Raw genomic sequence first — 23,072 nt, forward strand, 5'->3', positions numbered from 1 at the left:
AGTTACATCACCTGAAATTGTCACACAATTACCTCTGACCCCTCCTTGGAAAGGTCTGAGCCTCTGGTTTCCAATGATGCCGGCCATTGGGGGGTGGGACTAAAAATGCATTACTCCTGAACAGAGATGGGAAGTAACGAAGTACAAATACTTCGATACTGTACTCAAGTAGATTTTTCTGATATTTTTAGTTTACTTTACTACTTATTTTTATGGCGACTTTTTACTTCTACTCCTTACATTTTTACACAAATATCTGTACTTTCTACTCCTTACATTTTAAAAAATTGGCTCGTTACTTTAGTTTTGAATCATTTCAATGGAGTTACCGTTATTATTTTTCACATCATCAATACCAAATTCAATCTAATTGGATGGGAATCTACGTTGCATTTGACGCACCACTACAAGATGAATCGACAGATTCGGCGGTATTCTTTGGCGGCAAATCATTGCAGCTTGGTGGCGGTGGCGTTAGCATAGTAGCATGGACGACGAGATGATTGAAAATGAACACAACGGAGATCTAGTCCTATTGGCAGACATCCATTTAAAATGTAGGCAACAGCATGAAAAAAGTGGTTTCTACTTTTTACTTTGATACTTTAAGTAAATTTACAAGCCTGTACTTTGTTACTTTTACTTGAGTAAAGAAGTTTAATCAGTACTTCCACTTTTACCAAAGCATTTTTTAACACAAGTATCTGTACTTTTACTCAAGTACGGTAAGTGAGTACTTTTGCCATCTCTGCTCCTGAAGAGTTACACATCTTATGTAGAATTTTAAATCTAATTTTATTTGTTTAAACAGCTATAAAACAAAACGTACTAGTAAAAAAAATAATTTTGAAACATGATTTTGAAATTTTAAAGCCCCATATGAAATGTGGATGAAACACCATGTGACTGTGTTTTGCTCATTTCTATAAATAGGTGTCAGTTGGGCCCTGTACCGGGGCTGCCAGGCTTAAAGGGTTATTAATAAGTATGAACATTTGCAAACACCCAAAAATGTGGGGGCCTTAATGATTTTAAATGTAAAGCTGATAGGATAAAAAATATTCATTTAAGTCTTTTAAAGACTTCTATAAAGTGGCTTAACCTGATAGAGGCAATACCTGATTACTTTCGGTCACTAACATCATACATCAGCCGATAAGAACTTGATACGTTGATCTTCTAATAAACCAAACAGTACGGAAATCCAAAAAAAAACCAAGTAAAGATAAAAAGTTGTTGTTGGGATCTGGAGCTGTACCACCTGTCTCCAGCAGAGTTCGCTGTGGATCCTCCTGAGCTGAGCCTTCGACACACCTGAAGCCCATCTCGTCATCAGGAGGATCCTCCACTATATAAGCTGCCCTCAGACCTTGCATCAACGCCGCAGTGTTTATCCAGTTTGGTTAGCACCTGAGCCTCACTACCTCTGTGATTACTTAGATTGCTTCTTGTCTCCTAGTGGATTCTAATTCCCCTTTTTGTCTCTGCCTACAGGAAACCTGTTTTTGTCCTGTAGGCTCTGGATGAGCTTAACCTGTCTTAACTGCCCTCTGAGCCAAACCTGAAGACTCCTCCTGGATATCAACACAGCTCTGGACTAAGAGCTGGAGAACCAAGGTCTGTCCTAAACTAGATGCGAGATGCTGAAGCTGTAAACCGAACTCTACCCAACAGTGCCTCTCTCAAAGACCAAACCCGGATTCTACAAGGTAGATCTCTGAACAATTACATCCCAACATTCTTCAGCTACGTGGCTAACTGAATTGTCTCCCTTCCAGTTTCCTGAGTACCAGAACCCCAGAAGTGACCCAGAACCAGTCATTATACTTTGTGATTATCTTCAATAAACTCTGTTATAACTTTTACCCCTGTTTCTGCCTCCGTGGTGTTCTGCATCCTTGGGCCTCTCAGACCCATCATGACAGAACACTGCGGCCAAACACAAGGCCCAGCAGACCAACTTCATCGTCGGTTGGAGGAACAGGATGCCCAGATTCTGGGGCAGACCCAAACCCTACGTGAGTTACACAGAATGGTTCTGTATCAAAATCAGGAGATTCAAAGCCTTTCCAACAGATTGAGCTATGCTAACGCCACGCCGCCTGAACAACCATTTCCGGGTCCAGTTCCTCCTCCGAGGTCACCGGCGGTGACGTCATCGTCTGAGTTTCGACCCAGTCTCCCTGAAAAGTTTTCAGGTAATATAAGTGAATGTAAAGGATTCCTATTTCAATGCCGGCTGATATTCAAAAACTCTCCTGGTAGTTTTCCTACAGACTACAAGAAAATATCGTTCATTTTGTCCCAATTGACTGGCAGAGCTCTAGAATGGGCGCAGGCCAGGTTCTCTTCTGACGAAAGCCTTAATTGCTTGTACTCTGATTTTATCTCAGAGTTTTCTCAAGTATTTAACCAGGAAACAGATCAAACTGTTGACTCTCGGGCTCTTTTGAAGTTAAAACAAGGAAATTCTTCTGTTGCCGAATTTTCAATTCACTTCCGGGTAAAAGCCGCTGCTTCCGGTTGGAACCAATGTGCTCTAAAGACTGCATTTTTTGAGGCTCTCAACGAAAACATTAAGGATGAGCTTGCTACCCTCGACGAACCCGCCACTTTGGAGGAATTAATCCGTCTGACCATTAGGTTGGATAATAGGATTCGAGCTAGAATTAGCTCCAAGCCAAAGAGTCATGGTTCTGTTAATTCTGCTTCTGTTGCTAATGGTGTGCCTGCCTTCTCCTCCTCCACAGAGAATTTTTCTAAGCCGAGACCTAAAACCCAATCTCTCCCGTTGCCTGTTCAGGCCTCCCATACGGTAGAAATGGAGACCGAGCCCATGCAGGTTGGGCATACAAGGCTAACCCCAGAGGAGAGGCTAAGGCGTGTCAGGAGCAAGCTGTGCATCTACTGTGGTGAGAGTGGACATTTCATTGCCTCATGCCCAGCTAAATCAAAAGCCGGTGCCCGTCAGAAGATCTGAGGAGTCTGACGGGCCAAGTCATTTCAAAAAAATCTCCTCGCCTATTACTTCCTGCTACGTTGTTTTTTGCCGACCAAAACCTCACCTTATCTGTTTTCATCAACTCAGGTTGTGAGAGAAACTTAATTGATTCCAATCTGGTGGAACAATTAAACATTGAAACTGTTCCCCTAACCTAGCCTCTTTGTGTCTCCGCGATCGATGGAAAAGAACTTCATCAAGTTACCCACCAAACTCAACCCCTCGAGCTGTTGGTCTCAGGTAACCATCGAGAAACCTTATCTTTTTTTGTGTTTCCCTCCGCATGTTCTCCTTTGGTTCTGGGTTTTGAATGGCTGGAACGACATAACCCCCACATAAATTGGACCGATCACCACATCGAGTCATGGTCAACCTTGTGCCACGAAACATGTCTTCGTTCAGCGGCCCCCGCTGTAAGATCTCCTAGGGGTGGGGGGGAGATGGGCGCTCCTGACCTTTCTTCTGTTCCTCCAGAGTACCATGATCTAGCCCCTGTCTTCAGTAAGGTCAGTGCTACGTCCCTTCCACCTCACAGACCATACGACTGTGCCATTGAATTATTACCAGGGGCCCCTCTACCCGGCAGTAGGCTATACAATATCTCCAAGCCTGAACGAGAGACGATGGAAAAGTACATTAATGAATCTCTAGCTGCTGGGATAATTCGTCCTTCATCTTCTCCTTTGGGGGCAGGCTTCTTTTTTGTGGGTAAATAGGACGGATCTCTTAGACCATGTATCGACTACAGAGGTTTAAACCAGATCACAGTTAAAAATAAGTACCCACTTCCTCTACTCGCTTCAGCTTTCGAACCAGTTCAGGGTGCAACCGTTTTTACTAAGCTCGACTTAAGGAACGCCTACCACCTTCTCAGAATCAGAGAGGGCGATGAATGGAAGACAGCCTTTAAGACCCCTCTAGGTCAATTCGAGTATTTAGTCATGCCTTTTGGTCTAACGAACGCCCCTGCTTGTTTTCAAGCTTTAGTCAACGACGTCCTCAGAGATTTTTTGAACGTGTTCGTTTTTGTCTACATCGATGATATTCTCATTTATTCCAAGGATCTTTCTGAACACAAGAAGCATGTTCGACTGGTTTTTACAGAGACTCCTAGAAAGTAAGCTTTTCGTCAAGGCAGAAAAATGCGAGTTTCACCAACCTTCAGTCACCTTTTTGGGGTTTGAGCTCGAGGGTGGACAGGTTAAGCCATCCCAGGATAAGATAAAGGCAGTCCTGGAATGGCCGGTTCCGGAGAACCACAAACAGCTGCAGAGATTCCTGGGTTTTGCAAATTTTTATCGGCGATTTATCAGGAACTATAGCCAGACAGCCCTGCCACTAACCTCACTCACTTCAGTCAAGAGAACTTTTCGATGGTCCCCTGAGGCACAATCCGCTTTTGATAAACTGAAGATGTTGTTTTCCAGTGCTCCAGTATTAATCCAGCCTGATCCCACAAAGCAGTTCATCCTTGAAGTCGACGCTTCCGACTCTGGAGTTGGTGCCGTTCTATCCCAGAGACTGGATTCAGATCAAAAAGTTCACCCATGTGCCTTTTTCTCCCGTAGACTCTCTTCAGCCGAACAGAATTACGACGTTGGTGACCGTGAACTACTAGCCATAAAATTGGCTTTGGAGGAGTGGAGACACTGGCTGGAGGGGGCGGAACACCCGGTTCTCGTTTGGACTGATCATAAGAACCTCGCTTATATCCAATCCGCCAAACAGGTCAACCCTCGGCAGTCAAGGTGGTCACTATTCTTCTCCAGATTTAACCTCATCATCTCTTACAGACCAGGATCAAAAAACATCAAACCCGATTCTCTCTCTCGTCTATACTCCTCCGATCAATCCGAGACGCCTGAACCTGTTCTACCCGCTTCCTGCACCATTGGGGTGAGATCACCGATCTCATAAACTCTGCCCTGGCCTCTCAACCTGACCCAGGTAACGGTCCACCTAACAAGTCTTATGTTCCTTCATCCGTCAGGTCTCGTCTCATTCAGTGGATGCACAATGCCAAGTTTGCCGCTCATCCAGGGGTGAGCAGAACCATCAACCTCATCTCTAGGCATTTCTGGTGGCCCACCCTTCACAGGGATGTTAAGGAGTTCGTGCTGGCTTGTTCTACCTGCGCCAGAAACAAATCCACACACCAACCTCCTTCTGGTCTGTTGCATCCACTTCCCATACCATCTCGTCCCTGGTCCCATATCGCAATCGACTTTGTCACTGGTCTCCCTGTGTCTCGAGGTATGTCCACTATTCTCACGATCGTTGACCATTTTTCCAAGTCCTGCCATCTTGTTCCCCTTAGGAAGCTTCCCACAGCTTTTCAAACCGCCCAGCTTCTTATCAAACATGTCTTCCGTCTACATGGTATCCCCCAAGAGATCCTTTCCGATCGTGGTCCACAATTCATCTCCCAGGTATGGAAAGCCTTCTGTTCTGCTCTCAACTGCAAGCCATCTCTCACCTCAGGTTACCACCCCCAGTCCAATGGCCAAACTGAGCGTATGAATCAACAGCTCGAATCCTCCCTTCGCTGCCTAACCTCCAGTCATCCCACCGACTAGAGCCAACACCTCCCTTGGATAGAATACGCTCACAACTCCCTGAAATCAGCTTCCACCGGCCAATCTCCGTTCCAGGTCAGTCTCGGTTATCAACCTCCACTTTTTCCTGCAGACGAGAGAGAGATTTCGGTCAAATCAGTCAACCATCACATCCGCCGCAGTCATCGCATCTGGAGAGACACCATAGCCACCCTCAACCGTTCCATGGAGACCACAAAACGTTTTGCCGACACAAGAAGACACCCTGCTCCAGATTACTCCGTCGGTCAGGAGGTATGGCTCTCCACTCGGGACATTCCCCTCAAGGGGATGTCCCGCAAGCTCTCTCCCAGATTCATTGGACCCTACAGGATTTCCCAAGTCATTAACCCATCAGCCGTCCGACTACAACTCCCTCCGACTCTCCGTATTCATCCTACATTCCACGTCTCTCAGATCAAGCCTGTGATCTCCAGCCCCTTGTGCCCTCCGTCCGACTCCCCTCCCCCCGCCCTGGAAGTCGATGGACATCCGGCTTTCACCGTCCGCCAGATCGTGGACTCCCGTCGGCGAGGTCATGGATGGCAGTACCTCGTCGTCTGGGAGGGCTACGGTCCGGAGGATCGCCAGTGGGTTCCTGGTCCCTACATTCTCGACCCGTCCCTCATCGAGGAGTACGAGAGATCCCTTCCATCGACATCTTCTGGACCGCCAAGAGGTGGTCGTTGAGGGGGGGGTACTGTTGGGATCTGGAGCTGTACCACCTGTCTCCAGCAGAGTTCGCTGTGGATCCTCCTGAGCTGAGCCTTCGACACACCTGAAGCCCATCTCGTCATCAGGAGGATCCTCCACTATATAAGCTGCCCTCAGACCTTGCATCAACGCCGCAGTGTTTATCCAGTTTGGTTAGCACCTGAGCCTCACTACCTCTGTGATTACTTAGATTGCTTCTTGTCTCCTAGTGGATTCTAATTCCCCTTTTTGTCTCTGCCTACAGGAAACCTGTTTTTGTCCTGTAAGCTCTGGATGAGCTTAACCTGTCTTAACTGCCCTCTGAGCCAAACCTGAAGACTCCTCTTGATATCAACACAGCTCTGGACTAAGAGCTGGAGAACCAAGGTCTGTCCTAAACTAGATGCGAGACGCTGAAGCTGTAAACCGAACTCTGCCGATCCAAACAGTCTCTGGACCCAACAGTGCCTCTCTCAAAGACCAAACCCGGATTCTACAAGGTAGATCTCTGAACAATTACATCCCAACATTCTTCAGCTACGTGGCTAACTGAACTGTCTCCCTTCCAGTTTCCTGAGTACCAGAACCCCAGAAGTGACCCAGTACCAGTCATTATACTTTGTGATTATCTTCAATAAACTCTGTTATAACTTTTACCCCTGTTTCTGCCTCCGTGGTGTTCTGCATCCTTGGGCCTCTCAGACCCATCATGACAGTTGTAAAGCTTTAATGAACTGAACATAATGGCTACAGTGCAAAACTTAACATTGTTCCTTGATTCCTTCCTTGAAGAATGATGTCCTTGTTCCTTGAAGAATGATGTTCTAATTTATCTGCAGATGATGTTAACAAGTAATCTGCTCATATTTAGTCTATTTCCCAGATGAAATATTGTAATACTGATTAATACTGTAAATACTACTTGAACCTTGATGAAACCATTTTTATATACAGTGCAAGGTTTTACACCCTGCCCTTACATGGCTCCACACATGTGTCACCACCACCAAGGGCTGGTGTTATGTTCAAACTTTTACCTTCTTATATAGAAAGAACTCAACGACCGAGACAGCAAACTACCATGAACTGGGAAGTTCTGCAACACTACAATCAATACACAGCTAAACCAGTTAAAAATCAAGAAAATCCTGAGAGAAGTTCCAGCCTCAGAATCAATAGCTTTTAGCCTGACTGAAATTCCCAGTGACCCATAAGGAGAGGCCAAACTCTTTCTGTAAATAGGCTTTATGGTCAGATGGCCAAAATGTATAAACTTTGCAACAATGGCTGAGCAAATTTTAGATAAGCCAAAATGAAGCTTTAAGAACTTTGTACTTATTGTAAAGTGGTGTTGACATCCTCATGTTGTGAAGATTGCTTAATATAAATTGTAATGATGTATTAGATTAAGGTGGGATTACTTCTTCAACTGAAATCAAATCATTTTAGTTGAACCTTGACAAAATTGGGTATTTCTTGACAAAGGGAAGCTAATTTGATGATAAACAACCAATCATGCACTCACTCAACCCTAAGAGAAATTTTGCATGATTGACTTAACCAAATTTAAACCTTTGGAATGTGGTACGAGCAATTATACCGAAAGGACCACATGAACATGAGCATGTGTTTGATGGTGAAAAGTTCTAAGTCAGGATTTGGACACAGCCCTTTCTAGCTGAAAGTGCTCTTCATACGGAGGAGCATTTAGTTAAAGAAGAATTACAAAAATCAGAGAAGAGGAACATGTAATTAATCATGTCTGCATCTGCCTGAGAACTTCTGTATGATGACCCTCCATGCTCCCTTTCAGGTCTGAGCAGTTACACCTGAGTGAGCTCAAATTACTGCGATTTACTGCACCTGGGAAAAGCAATATATACTTCTGGCTTTCCTGGTGGGTAACTGCCATATTTGTGAAAGCATTTTGTCCAAGTATTCCTTGTTTTGAACTCACTGATCTTGACCTGCATCGCTCCTGCCTGCCTTACCCTTGTTGCACACTCCTGTCAGCTTCTGATCTTTGGGCATTCATCTCCTGCCTTGCTTCTCAACAACAACTCTGTCTGGATTGTTCTACCAATCTACCTCAGTTCTGTATCCTACCTCTGTCCCTTTGGGAACATTTGTCTAGTTGTGCCCCCTGTTCCCGATTCATTCGCCCTGATTTTGGATTCCCTTCTCGTCTAGCCTGTCTACACACCTCTGACCCGTGGACTTCTTCTCTGTGAATGACCCCAGAACTGACTATGACTTACCTGTTAACCTTTACCTTGTCTTGCATGGTCAGTATCTGGATCAGTCAATCAGAGATCCAAATCATCCAAACAGAGAAAATAGGATCCTGGCATTTTGGCTTATCTCCTGGCTTCTGAGCAGGTTACTGGTTTCATTTAATGCCTTTGATTGTGGGAGGTGCTTCTGATTACGTGGCCACCTGGATGGTAGTTAAAGGAGTGCTGTTTCATGAGGTGTGGTACCAGGTCTCATTGAAGTGCCAGGTGTGTCGGAGGCTCACGGCACCCGTGGCTCCAGATATGACTAGAGAGGACCAGGGTTGATCCAGGGGACCAGCCCAGGGTAGGACCACAACCGAGTCCTGGGTTCAGTCGGGTCCAGAGGTCTGGAATCGGTCGGCACAAACCAACCTGAGAGAGGACCAGGCAGAGGGACAATTTGCTGGAAGTACATCTTTGGCTGCCTCTCTCTCATTTATAACTTTAATTAATTCCTCTGATGGGCTAAAAATGTTCCTGGGTGCGTTGACATGTTGCGGCCATGTGATCATTTACATCAGTTTGTGCAAAATTATTCTTTTAATGCTCACTACCTGTGTTTGCTTGATTATCAGATCTCCAGATGCTGTCTAGGCATTACAACACAGAGAATGGGTAAAGTAACTGAATGGATTTTGAAGTGAAACAACAGGAAAACAGAAAAGGGTCTAAATAAAAACTGAAGAATTCAGGTAGGCTTGACAATCTAAGCAAGTTCTAAAAGTATGGAAAAGAGTATTTAGAAAAAAACATAAAACACAAAGAGCAGAATGCTTTAAGTTAGCAGAATAAAGCTTGTATTAAACCACGTATTTCTTTGTTTACCACAAAAAATAGCTTTACTTGAAATCCATAATATTATAGAAATATTTAGCAATGCTCTTGCTATATTTTCCTGACATCATTTCTCTCCTGTTAAAGTCATTCTCTTAACAGCAGTTGTGTGTTCATGTGGGGTAAAATTTTCTTTCATATATATACTGAGTCAAACAGTTCGAGGCAAAGTCTTTGAAGGCACAATGAATTCTCTTTGTGTTCGAACAAAGACTGCTGTTTATGCAGGAAATTGTCTGTCTAAGTAGGGCGGGTCTATGTTGGAGTTCAATGCTGAGAGTGATCACAATGTTTTAGCAAAAAAGAGAAAAACAAAAGAAAAAGAGTCCTTTTCGCCTTTCAGTGATATTTTCTATTTAAAAGAAACATTTATTGGGTAATTTTACATTTAAATAGTAGGGGCTTCATTGTAAAGAGACACTTTTTCAAAGTAATACTGTAGCAAGTTATTAAAAGCCAAACTCTGATTATCTCTATAGTTATTCCCCTTATGTTACTCGACAACTGTACATCATTTTTACCGTTTTTTGAGCTTTGGTCTCTATTTGAAGGATTACATTTTTTTTTAGAACCCATCTAGATGAGTGCCTCTGAGCTCGATGGTTCAGAATTAACTTCCATTCTGGGGAAGGTAATCTAAGGAATTCATTTATCATGTCCTGCCAGCAGGCTTCCAGCTCTAAAAAGGGATGGCTGTACAGCAACCGACACTTTTTAGTGCATCAGGAGAAGGTGGCTAACAAGTCAATTTCTTTTTTGAGAAATAGATAATGTAAACAAAAAGCCTTCCTTTGAGCTGTTCTATTCATGTGCTTGTAAAAACCCGGGGAAATCAACAACAAAGGATAAACAGTAATCATTAGCAGACATAAGAGTTTCTAAACAGATCGATACTCTTGTGATTCAACCTATTTATATTGACTCATGTTGGTTAAAACACTCAGAGGGTCTGATCCCAAAAAAACACTAAGGGCTTAAAAAAAACTGTGAAAAAAGAGGCAGAATTTTTCTTTTTTCCCCACTGTGTGCATTTACAGTGTTTATCACTGAGTGTTATAAGATATATAAATTATATATATAGAAATTAAAATAAAATGTTATATGTTTTTTTTTACTAATTGTAATTGAAGTTCTTATTTTTTACTTTATATTCATCATATTGTTGCTATTTTTGCAAACAACAAACACAGGTGAATCACAATAAACTGAAATACTATTTAAACCTTTATGTCTGTACATCAGTTCACTACGTCAAACACACTTTACATTTAAAACACTTAATCTTTTTTCTGATATTGTGACTTTAAGCTCTAAAATATTGATTTATTAAATAGAGCAGCTATTATTTCTGACAAGGATAAAAAAAAATGATTTGACCTTTCTATTATAAACTTGTAACGTAAAGTAGTTAGAAACATTCCTCTCTATGATAATACTTTAACATCACTGTTAGACCCTCGCTGAAAGGGCATTTCTTTGATAAACCATCAGATATATTGTAAAAAGGAAAAAATCTGAAGGTTCTGGGCAAACAAAGAATGAAGAATTTCAATCATAGATTTTCAAGGTTTGTCACCTTGAAAGAAGCATTAAATCTCTGATTATACTAGGCCTGGCAGCAGATGCATCTTCTTCGAGGGCAAAACCAGCACACCATTATATTTATTAGTCTTGACATTTTGAAACCTCTATATTTTATTGTGAAAGGTGGCTTCATGTGGAAAACCAGTCGTGCTCATGGGCTCAAAATGGCACAGATGAAACATTTCATGGTGAACCGAGCTGAACTAGTACTGATTCAGCTCAGTTCAAATAATTTAGAAAATAATAATAATAGGTTTTATTTCAAAAACACTCAAGGACACGGTACAAATAAAAACAATAAGATATTAAAAAAGCTACAATTCATAGATAAAATAAACAACACAAACTAAAATAGTGTGACAGTGAAAGAGCAATCTTGAACAGGTGAATTTCGAGTTTTGATTTGAACACGGATAAAGACTTGGTATTGCAGATGTCGGGGGGGGGGGTTGAATCCCAGAGTGTGGGCGCAGACCTAGAAAAAGCTCTGCTCCCCATGGTGCAGAGGAACAACGAGGTGAGTAGTCGAGGAAGATTTAATTATGCAAAAGGGAGTGGAAATTTTCAACAGAAGTCTGTTGTTCATTTAGTCTATCTCTGCATATTTGCAGTGTTGCAAATAATGGCCGGAAGACACCAGTGGTGTCAAAAGTACACACAATTATTACTTAAGTAGAAGTATAGATACTGCAGTTTAAAAACACTCTGGTAAAAGTTGAAGTATCAACTTGACCTCTTCACTCAAGTAAAAGTGAAAAAGTATGTGCTCCAAAAACTACTTAAAGTATGTATGAAGTAACCTTTAGAAAAAAAACAGCCAGATGCCACTTTATGAATTGAAAGCTCAATTTTTCGACATTTTTGAAAATTTCTTTGAGATAGGGTCAAGGATGAAGGAGGTCTTGTTGGTCTCCGTCTCCCGATACGCTCTCGCCTGTGTCCGACCTTTCAGACATTTCAACATCTTTTTCTGAATCCAACATTGTAGCATGGCATAGACAATTCACGTTTGCAGTTTGAAGAGCACCTGCTTGCTTGTGATGATTTCCTTTAACTAACCAAAGAGTGTTTGCGTTCTATGACTCATCCAATTACACTAGTTTTCACTAGATGAGGATGGAGCCAATGATCTGCATTGGATGGAGCACATTATGTGAAACCGAAGCCAAGAGTAATGAGTAACGTTTGTTGTAAAAATGTAAGGAATATAAAGTACAGATACTTGTGTGAAAATGTAACGAGTAGAAGTCAGGAGTACAGTAAAGGAGTAAAGTATAGATACCTAAAAAGTGTACTTAAGTACAGTAACGAAGTACTTGTACTTCAATACTTGACATCTCTGGAAGACACCTGGATGTAACTGATAAAGCACTGGTCCAAAATCAGGGGCTCATCACAGTGGGGACAGCATCTTACGAGAAAGAGACAATTTACCAAAGAAAATTAGTATCTCATCCATTTAAACATCTAAACAGATGCACAATATGTAATTTTTTTAAATTTTTATTTATTTATTTATTTTACAGTGTCCTGTCTGGCAAAGTGGCATTAAGAAAAATTGTCTTGATACCAAAAAGAGCCAAACAGATTTTACTTTCACAAGTGTAGCAGTATGGCAATTGCGCTATTGCTCCACTTGTTTCATGCATATAAATTGCTTTATTATAATTATGCAGGGAGTTTGCCCTGCATAATATGTAACTAATTATAGTCCTGACTGATATAAATATATCTTGCAGCGCGACGTACAACAATGATACACAGTATTGTAGCACAGTGCTAATATAACTACTTCAGGTCCGTCTTGTTATAGCCAACCACCAAGAGAGGGCGCTGTTTCACCCATACTGCATAGCCCAAATGAAAAGTAACGACCAGTGGAATAATACACCATTTTAACTCTGTTATTATGACAACAACTGATAAGATGAGTTCATTTGAGACCCTATGACCAAACCAATCAGAAACAACTTAAAAGACCAGTATCTTCAAACTTCAAACTTCAAACTCTCAGTCATCAGAACCTTACAACACCGGGCAGAACATGTCCCTACTAAAACAGATGGGAAGCAAAAAGAACAGAAACACATTAAAAATGCTCTCCGAAACTGTGGATATCCAAACTGGGCTTTTATCAAATCAGCAAGGAAATCCAATAGACACGCAACAGAAGACAGCGATGGGAAAATTAAACGCAAAAACATCACAATCCCTTATGTTGCTGGAGTGTCTGAAAAGCTCAAGAGGATTTTCTCCAAACACAAGATCCCAGTACATTTCAAGCCAAACCAAACCCTTAAACAGAGGCTAGTACATCCTAAAGATAAAACCCCCAGACCGAATATGAGCGGAGTGGTATATGCTGTTCAGTGCAGCGAGGAATGCTCTGATCTTTACATTGGCGAAACAAAACAACCTTTCCACAGACGCATGGCCCAACACAGAAGAGTGGCCACCTCTGGACAAGACTCCACAGTACACCTACACCTTGTGGACAAAGGACATTCTTTTGAAGACCAGAATGTCCATATTCTGGATAAAGAGAATAGGTGGTTTGAGAGGGGCGTGAAGGAAGCCATCTCTGTTAAGAGAGAAAAACCAACTTTAAACTGAGGTGGTGGACTCAGATTCCAGCTTCCAAAAACATACAATTCAATCATAGACATGATCCCTTCCAGATATCATCAAACCCCCCACCCCATCACAGAGGAACGAGGGACCTACCCGCTCCAGCCGGTGAACAATACCTCCTTAACGACCAACCCTTAACAATCATAGACAGGTTTCAGGTATTACAGGAGACAATCCCCCCCTTAATGGCAATCTCCCCTTTAACGACCGACCCCTAGAATCATAGACAGGTTCAGATATTACAGGCTAACGATGGAACTAAACGACCCATTCATCGGTTACCATTTGCATGTTTCCAAGCGATACAAGGCTTTGTCTATATAAAACTCAAACTCACTGCGGATCCAGACATTTGAATTGAGAAAGCTGCCGGGAGAGGTGGCGAAACGTCTTCAAATCTTGAAAACCAAGTCCAGTGGATATTTTTTGAATTTCTACGGAGCCACCATGGAACCCTAAACAAAATTCGATGTTAAGGCCTTCTTATTCTGCAAATAATATTGATGCTGCAATCAACAATCTGATGATCAGATAATTCATCAACCTGATATAAAATCATTGCTGCTCTGGCAGGGCTGCTTGCAATCACCTATTGGTATGCATTATCCAGTGCAACCAAAAGTAATAAAATAAACTAGCATGCAGTTTATTTACATCAGAAGCGCTCATAGTTAATCATTTTTGGAATATTCACAAATAACCAGCAATGCAAGAAAAAAAATGAAACTAGTAAATTATTCATTATTAATTAATTATTATTAATTAAATTATTTAAAAATAAATAAATAAATAAATAAATAAATAAATAAATAAATAAATAAATAAATAAATAAATAAATGGGAATGTGGCGGCCTAGCTGTTGGGGCATAGAGCTTGGAATCCTGATATTGTGAGTTTGAAACCCGCTCCCACAGTCTGCCTTACTGGGTCTCTGAGTAAGACTCTTAACCCCCGATTGCTCCCTGGGTGCCCCACGATGGCAGCCCACTGCTCCAGAAGGGGATGAGTTAAATGCAGAGGTAAATTTTTCCAATGTGAGATAATTAAAGTTAAGTTATTTTCATTATATTATTAGCATATATAAGAAGAGACAAAAGTTAAAAATAAAAATATCAAGCTTATCTTTTTATTTCCTCAATGTTAAGTTTTCTCAAAGACATTCAGACTAGTCCTTCCTCATCTGTGTGTTAATCTGCCCTCAAGTTCAATGCTGTTGGGATTTTTTTAAATGCAAAACTATTCTAATTTCTACACAAAAATATTTTGATGTAAATGCATAATTTTATTGTAGAATTGTTTATCTTTTTTACTATATTCATATAGAAATCATCATACATGCAAAAAAAAAACCAAATAATTGTTTTTGGGGGGGCCCTGCATTTGCTTGGTTGTCTAATGCCTTGGGCTGGCCATGCCTTGCAGAAAATACTCAAAGCCCTTGTGACAAATTGCAATCAACACTTCTTTGTGTTTTGACAGCCGTTCATTGGTAAGACTAACCTTAGTATACATTCAGCTGTTCTCAGAATTGATCATTTAGTCTTTAAAACCAAACAGCTTAATGGAGACCAAGGAACAAAGCTTGGAGGTCAGGGAGGAACATTGTTGAATAGATTATTTTTATGATGTTGAAGAAACTGTACAAAGAAAAGCTATTAGTTGTGCATCTGAAAACAGACCATTATGAATTAGTGGCAAGAAGAAAGCTATTGTTAAAAATAAGCAAGGAGTCCTGATGGAGTTTATCACAGTGAATGCATGGAATACAGAAAACCTGTGGATGGAACTAAATTGTGCCAGTGTGCAGAAAATGCGTTGATAGAAGAAAAATCCTACGGCACATCTTCCTCCTTAACACATCATCCTTAATAAGGCACGTTACAGTAGGTTTTAAACAAGGCTAAATTTGTAGATGAATTGTTTTCATTTCCACCATTTGCAAGTCAAATTTCACTTTGATAAAAAATGCTATCTGAAGATGATAACAGACATTAAAGGACATATCAATAGAACATTATAACAAGAAAGGGCTTCTTTTATTGTTTTTAGATGATTAATACTTTGCCACATATATCAATAAACCATGAGAATAGCTTTTATTTTTTGAGAATAGCTTTTATTTAACCAATAAACAATCTTGTTTCTTTTCTTCATCCCTTTAAACATGTTGCAATTGCCCTCTGGGGCTCCCCCATTGCACACAATCACTACATACAAGGGCAGTAATCTCTCTCCTGCAGTGTCGGTCTGGTGATGACAGGGTCTGTGTGCATCAAAAGTAGTAAAAAAGAAGAGTTTAGATTTTTTTGAGGTTTGTATAAGCAAGATTTTCAGACACAGAAAACTGGTGGAACATTTTGACTTTCAAGCTGTGTTAGGCTCCCCACATGTGACTGCAGTGCTTGTCATTCTCATCATGTCTCCTGAGCCTGTGTGGGGGGTTAAATGCATTTCGATCTGATGAGTTGGTACGGGTTCACGTGTAGGATGCATAATAGGTGACACTTTCAATAAGAAATTAAGCCCAGTCATTTGTGATGTTCCACCTACATCTGGATCAGCACTGCACAACAATACCATGATTACAGTTGTCAAAACATTTTCATGTAGTCTGTCATAGATGGAGAAAAATTATGTGCTCGGTTTAAACCTTAAACGGTTACTTTTACTCCTACAGCTTCATTTCAAACTGTTCAAGTTGCCAGCATGAGCTGGCACAGAAAATCTGGATAAATAGGAATAATGGAGAAGGTCTTGTAAAGTTTTAGCCAAACGCCAAATAATCAGAGGAAAACACAAATAGCTTTTATGTTACTTTACACCCCACTCTAAAGCAATGTCTACCTAAATATTTCACTTCACAGATTCCTGAAAGTATGTCTGGGGGTTTAGAACTCCCTACACACCTGACTGCATCGAACAAAACAAATGTGCGGCACTTTGGTCCTTTCCAGTGGCAAGTTTACAGGAAAATGCAATCATCAGTGAAGAGGAAGTGCTCTGCAAAAACGGTCTAGAAATAAGTGAAAATGTATTAAATTAAGTGAATTTACTCGTAATTTGAGCGGGAAAATAGGATGATTTGCCAATGGAATGAGTATTTTTACTCTTGGAATAAGTTAATTAGATCATATGCACTTGAAATAAGACAATGCAGTTTTTTTTCCTTATTTTAAGTGTAAATTGTCTCGTTTCATTGGCAAAATGTTTCACTTACCCCCTCAATTCAAAAGAAAATGCACTTATTTTAAGAAAAAAATGACTCACCGGTAATTAGATTTAAATTTTTTTGCAGTGTGCAGATACTTTCTGATCACTAATTCAGGTGATAATAAAGAATTTTAGGGTCATGAGTAAAGCTGAGGAGGAGACCTCAGTCATTAACTCAAAGCATTCCATTAGAAAAAAAAAGGAGCCAAAACTAGATACCAAGCTGCAACAGCGCTTGTAAACCATCTCTGCATTTTTAATGCCTTAAAAATGCTCCAAATAATACAGATACAAGGCCACAGTTTTGTGGTACATTCCAGCGTGTGTGTGTTTTATGTGTTAATAATATATGGATATAGCCAATCAGATTGTAGTTAATGCCTAACTCTAGCATAATATAAGGAGACTGCATTGTCCCTCAAGATGCATATGGTTTTCTAATTACAGAGCTCTTTCTGAACAACAGGTCCCCTCAAACTCGATACAACTTTAGGCCACATGTGGTCAAATTAAATTAGGTTCTGGTTTTTGAGAACTTGTTTTCAAGTCTGCCAACAAAACAATTTAGTAATTGAAAAGTTTAGTTTCAAAGACGGATATCAATCAAGCAGCTTCAGCTTATCCATAGTGCTGCTAGAGTCTATAGGCATTTGAAAGATGGTGTTTGAAAATATAAACTGCTGAATCTCTAAATAACTCATTCTCAGTGGTAGAGAGCTTAATTCACAGGAAATTCTGTGAGGGGCTGACCTGAAAGGGCAGAAGAGCATAATTTCCTCATTACCTACATTTCAGATACATCTATTTTCCAGCATATTAACACTTAACTTCAGAATTCCCTCAGCAAGTAATTCAGCTCAGCAGGAGCCTGGCAACAGACCACTCACTTGATTCAAGTGTGTTGGAGGAGGGGTGTATCTGAAAGTTGCAGGATGGAAGCTCTCAATGACTGGATTTGGGCACTTCTGGCTAGATGCTATCAGAATTTTCCAAATTTGCACGTTTACGTGACACATTTTTAGTCTGATCCGCCAAGATATTCTGTTTTAATCTAAATATAAACAGTGATATAGGGTTATTTTTAAGTTTAAACTCCATCCATTTTCTGTCACACTTATCCCAAGCAGGGTCGCGGTGCCTATCTCCAGCTGTCTACGAGACAAAGGTAGGGTTCACCCTGGACAGGTTGCCAGTCCATCAAAGGGCTGGACAGAGACAAATAACCACTCACACCTAAGGGGAATTTCGAGAATCCAAGTAGTCTAACATTCATGTTTTTGGAACATGCAAACTCCGTGCAGAAAGACCCCGGTTCGGGAATCGAACCCGAAACCTTCAAGCTGCAAGCAGCAGTGCTACCCACAGCACCACTGAACTGCCATTTGTGACTCCAAATACATTTCAATCCTGCCATAAATGTTTATGCACGTACATAAATAGCAACTACAGTTCAAAATGGTACTAGTCAAAATCAGCTCTAAAAAGAGTTGGTAAAATTTCACAAATGAAACTTTCGTTGACACAGAAATAACTTTCAGAACAATTAGCAGAATTATCTGCTTAATTTATCAAGATATTCTAAGTTATCAAAGTGCTCATATCAGCTGGGTTTAAAAATATGTAATTCCCTCTCAAGTCGAAAATCAGGAAACCAATTCGTTCTTTTAGTTACTGGCTTTAATCATACAAGAAGCATGATAGTGTGCCGTGAGAACTGTTAAAAAATACAGAAAGAAAAGCAAACAAACTAACTATTTCCCCAACAAGACTTTGAAGCTGTGTATACTAGAACAGGTAAGTTAAAATTGTTTAAATGTAATTCTTAATAACAGAATATGTTTTTTACTCATAATAAAATAATAAGTCAAAAATCTGAAAAAATAATTGACTATTGACATAATGGTTGGTTGTTATTTGATGTCATTTTTCATGATTATTGTCAAGTAATATTTCATCCTTCTATTTTTTTCTGTCTTTTATATAGTTATGTTTTAGCTTATTTATTAATTTCAATTTTTGTAACTTACCAAATTTTAGCTTTCATCTACTTTTGTGAGCTATTTACATTCATGCTTTAAAAAAAAAGGTCTGTGTTTCTAAAAGAGCATTGAACTGAGATGATTTAATAGAATGTGTTAATGCTGCAGTAGCTTTACCATATTCACACACCCAGGCTTGTGTCGATAAACTCTGCGTGGAACTGGTGATTATCATGGGGCTGAGCAAGCGAAGATAATACAGATTCTTAGGGACAAGGTCACTGAGGAGGACAAAGTAGGACATGGAGGAGGAGCAGATTGAACGTTGAATGCTGACATAACCACAGTCTTTAGATACCATTATCTTTCTACAGTTACATTGAATTTATAAACTCTTACTAAAACTAAATAACCATTAGAGAAGTCAGAATGTCAACAAATGTTACTAAGATCCCAGAGTTTCTGCCTTATGATTAGGATGCATAAAGCAAGCTTTTTTATGTATGTTTTTGATGACAGCAGGATCAATTTTAAATGTTTCTTTATTCCTTAGTTTTCCCCTATTTTAATCTATGAGACATGCTTTCTGCCATTCTTTTCTCCTCAGATCCTCCTTCTCTTCCATCACACTTCGACAGAGGTGGTTATCAGCACAAAATAAGGAGAGTAGTGCTGAGACGAATAAAAGTCAGACCCCTGCTGGAGCTGCCAGCTTCACAGTTCTAATGAGACATGACACACACGCAGACACACGCATGCTCAGGTTGTACTTATCTGAAGTGATTTGTTTGTTGTGTGCTTGCCCGTCGTAGCTTTCTGCACGTGTCGAACCTATGATAATTTCAACGTTAGTTTATTATTAGCATCCATGAAACTGTTTTATATTTCAGTTTTACCAGACATACAAACCTGGAAACATGACTGTGTCTTTGTGGCATGCTTTCCCTTAGTTATATGTAAAAAAAAAAAAAAAAAGTCATTGAATTTTATTCAAATTAGTAAACACCAGGAATGGAAACTGTAATTTAGCTGCAATCATCTAAAGGTCATTGAAACTGAAGAGAAGGTGGAAACTAGGATCCGAAAAAAAAAGTGATGCTGGAGCTGCTGCAGCTCTGGCTTTGTTTGCGTGTTAGACTAAGGGTGCTGTCATGCCAGCAAATCAATACAGACCATTTCTCCACTAGCAGCCTATTGAGAAGTGTTGAAGTGACAAGAGCAGGGTGTGTTTTACCCTGAGGATGCACTCTGCTGCAGCTCATCTGCAGCATTCACTTACACCATTGATCCCTACATCATGTAGATTTCAGCAAACAAATCTATATTTAGTCGATGTTTTCAAATACATGAGACTCTTTTTCCTTAAAACAGTAAATATATTTAAGATTTCAATTTTTTCTGTGTAATTATAAAGTGAAAAGTAAAGTCCAGACTTTGTGGGGACAAGGGCAAATACTCACCACAGTAACCTCAAACAGAATCGGTGTCAGGAAACCTCCTGAGCAGAAGTGATGAGCAAAGACTCTTCCACTTGCACATCTGACCCACAAGAATTTCCATGAAAAGAGGTTGGTAAAAGGTTTTACTCTCACAGCTTGGAAAAAACAAACAAAAATAAAAATGTAATGCCTGCTAGCAAGGCACCACTGATCAAAAGTTTGCCACACTGATCAGGTTCTCCAGGGGTACAGGAGACACCGAGGGTCCTGAGAGTCAAAGCACGGTCTGGTTTTTTGAGTGAAAATGAGGTCGGTGAACTGGAGGACTGAGATATAGCAGGAGTGCCGAAGATGCTAACAGACATATTGAATATGATGAAGATGATGGTTGTGTGGAAGAGAATAACGGAAGCTGTTGCTCAGAGAAATAAGGGGTAAGGAGAGGAGAAGAAGCTCTTTATTGAAGAATGAAATGATAAAAATGATGGTAACTTAGGAAGCTTAGGGGATGTTGATGATGGTAGCTAATAGTATGATGGGGATTAAAAACCAAATAATGAAGAAAGGCAAAATTATGGATGTAGAACAGACGATGAAGGCTCCTCTTATGTTGGAAATAAAAATGAGTAAAACATTTAGTGTATTCTCATTATGAGTTCGTATGAAATCGTACGAAAAGTTATGCACTGTAATTTCGTACGTTTTGGACGGTTTTTTCGTCGTATGCGCATGTGCATCTTACGCCCCATTCAAGAACTTAGAGTAAAAATTACAATTAGCCCTAACCCTGACCCTAACCCAAACCATAAGATATAAAACAGCAAGCAACGTAGTTAGAGACATGAATAAGTGATTATTGCACCGTTTTTCTTAGTTTTACGTCCGTCCGCGGATCAGCTTTTTTTTCTGTCTGCCTGCGCATGCGCACTGATCTGGTTTTTTGAGGAAAAACGTACAAAATAGTGTGCATAACTTTTCGTACGATTTCATACGAACTCATAATGAGAATATGTTGAAACATTGGATCAAGGAAAAAGAAAAGTTGAAGAGGGAAATCATGCAAAAGAGCAACAGATTGCACTGGAGGAGACTGAAACCATGGTTTAGCACATGGTGTACTGTAAATGCAGTTGAATAGTGGAAGGTGGAAAAAAAAACATCCACAAAAAGAGGTGTATTGATGTCTAAATGGGGTTGAAAAGTTGTTAGGATTGATCAAATGGGCAAAACGAGAATTGCATTTTCGACGTTCTTTATTTAATTCATAAATTGGGCAAGATAACTGCTGACTGGAAAAATCTGTGAAGGAAAGTCTGCATTGATTATTATTATTTGAAGGGGGGCTTAAAGCCACTTACTGAAACTTCAAGGCTAAAATAGTGTATTTTTTATGGCATGGAAGGACAAAAAATAAAGTAAAACTATATACATGTAGCTATTTCTGTAGATAATACCTTGAATGTTGAAAGCTGCCTATTTAAACATTCAGCAGATACAAAGGTGGAGTTTAGGGTTTTATGCAAAATAGGATTTGAGAATGCTCATCCTCTGCTCACTGAGTCACTTAGTCTGCTGTGACTGGCAGGTTCATAAGAGCGTTTTATCATCAGCTTCTGACGTAGGAAGCAAAAGTTTGGTATGATGGGGATGAAGTAAAACTAAAACCAATATGGTAAACAGAACATTTGCAATTTTAAGAGGTGGAAAACAGTCCTCCCTATTTGTAAGTTAATCAGTCACCTTTATGCTGCATGGTTGTTTCATTTCCCCATGACATTGAAATGTCTGTTGAAGGCTTAGGCTCCCCAGGCTTAGTATGTAGTGTTTATCAGGTGCAACCAAATCAAGTCTTACTGAGGCAGTTTGGCATGATGCCTTATTTCTGTAAATGGCATAATATATCCGTTTTTGCAACTTGTCATGTTTAATTGTAGTTTAGCCTATATTATACTATTTTAATTAAATGCTGATGAAGATTATCAGTCATCCAGGTCATAGTATTAAAAAAAAGTAAAAAAAAAAAACTGTCAACTGGACTGGGATTCAAAGTTTGACGACGTTTCTCTTCCCATCCAGGAACGTTTTTCAATTCAAAATGTTAGAATTATCGTTGAGTTCAAAGCTTTATATAGTAGCCCTAACACTTTTTTTGGCTTAGAAAACGTGCCAAATTAACCAGAAGATGTAACGATCTTGGTTCTGTTGTTTTTCTTTAAGTTTTCTGTTTCAAGTTTAGCCAGGTTTTTCATTGTTTTCTAGCTTTTTTGGTGTGTCTGGATTCATTTAAGTTGCTCAGGTTTTTCTGTCTGTTCTCTGCTGCCTCCTTGTGTTCTTTTCCCTTGGCTTCCTCGTCAGCTCTAATCACACCTGCTCCCTATCAGCTCATTAGCTCTACCTTTGTTCAGTCAGCCATAAATACACTCCCTCTGCAGTCCCTCTTGGCTGGTTCCTTGTCTTACCTTTCCTCACCCTGGCTCCTTGATGGTTTTCCCCTGATGTCTCCATGGTTCTGGTTTGTGTTTGATTTTTATGTCGAATCTTTGGATTCCTGTTTTTGTTGCCTGATCTCTCATTAGTCCCTCCAAGAACTCACCTCTGCCTCTCAGCTTCTGCTTTTGGGTCCAATCAAAAACCTTAAAACCAAATCGTGACAGAAGAAAAACAACAGAACCAAGATCGTTACAGAAGAACGGGTGCGCCCCTTATGATTGGGGAGTTGTTTTGGGTTCTTTGTTAGCCTGCAATACCCGATACTGGGCTAAGCCTCTGAAAGGGGGGTCGTTAGGTGGAATTGTTGGCTTTGCTGCCCAGGTGAGATGTTTTGTCCCCT

Source organism: Cyprinodon tularosa, unplaced genomic scaffold (assembly GCF_016077235.1).
Source record: "Cyprinodon tularosa strain WSP-4 unplaced genomic scaffold, ASM1607723v1 ctg199, whole genome shotgun sequence".
Lineage (NCBI taxonomy): Eukaryota > Metazoa > Chordata > Actinopteri > Cyprinodontiformes > Cyprinodontidae > Cyprinodon > Cyprinodon tularosa.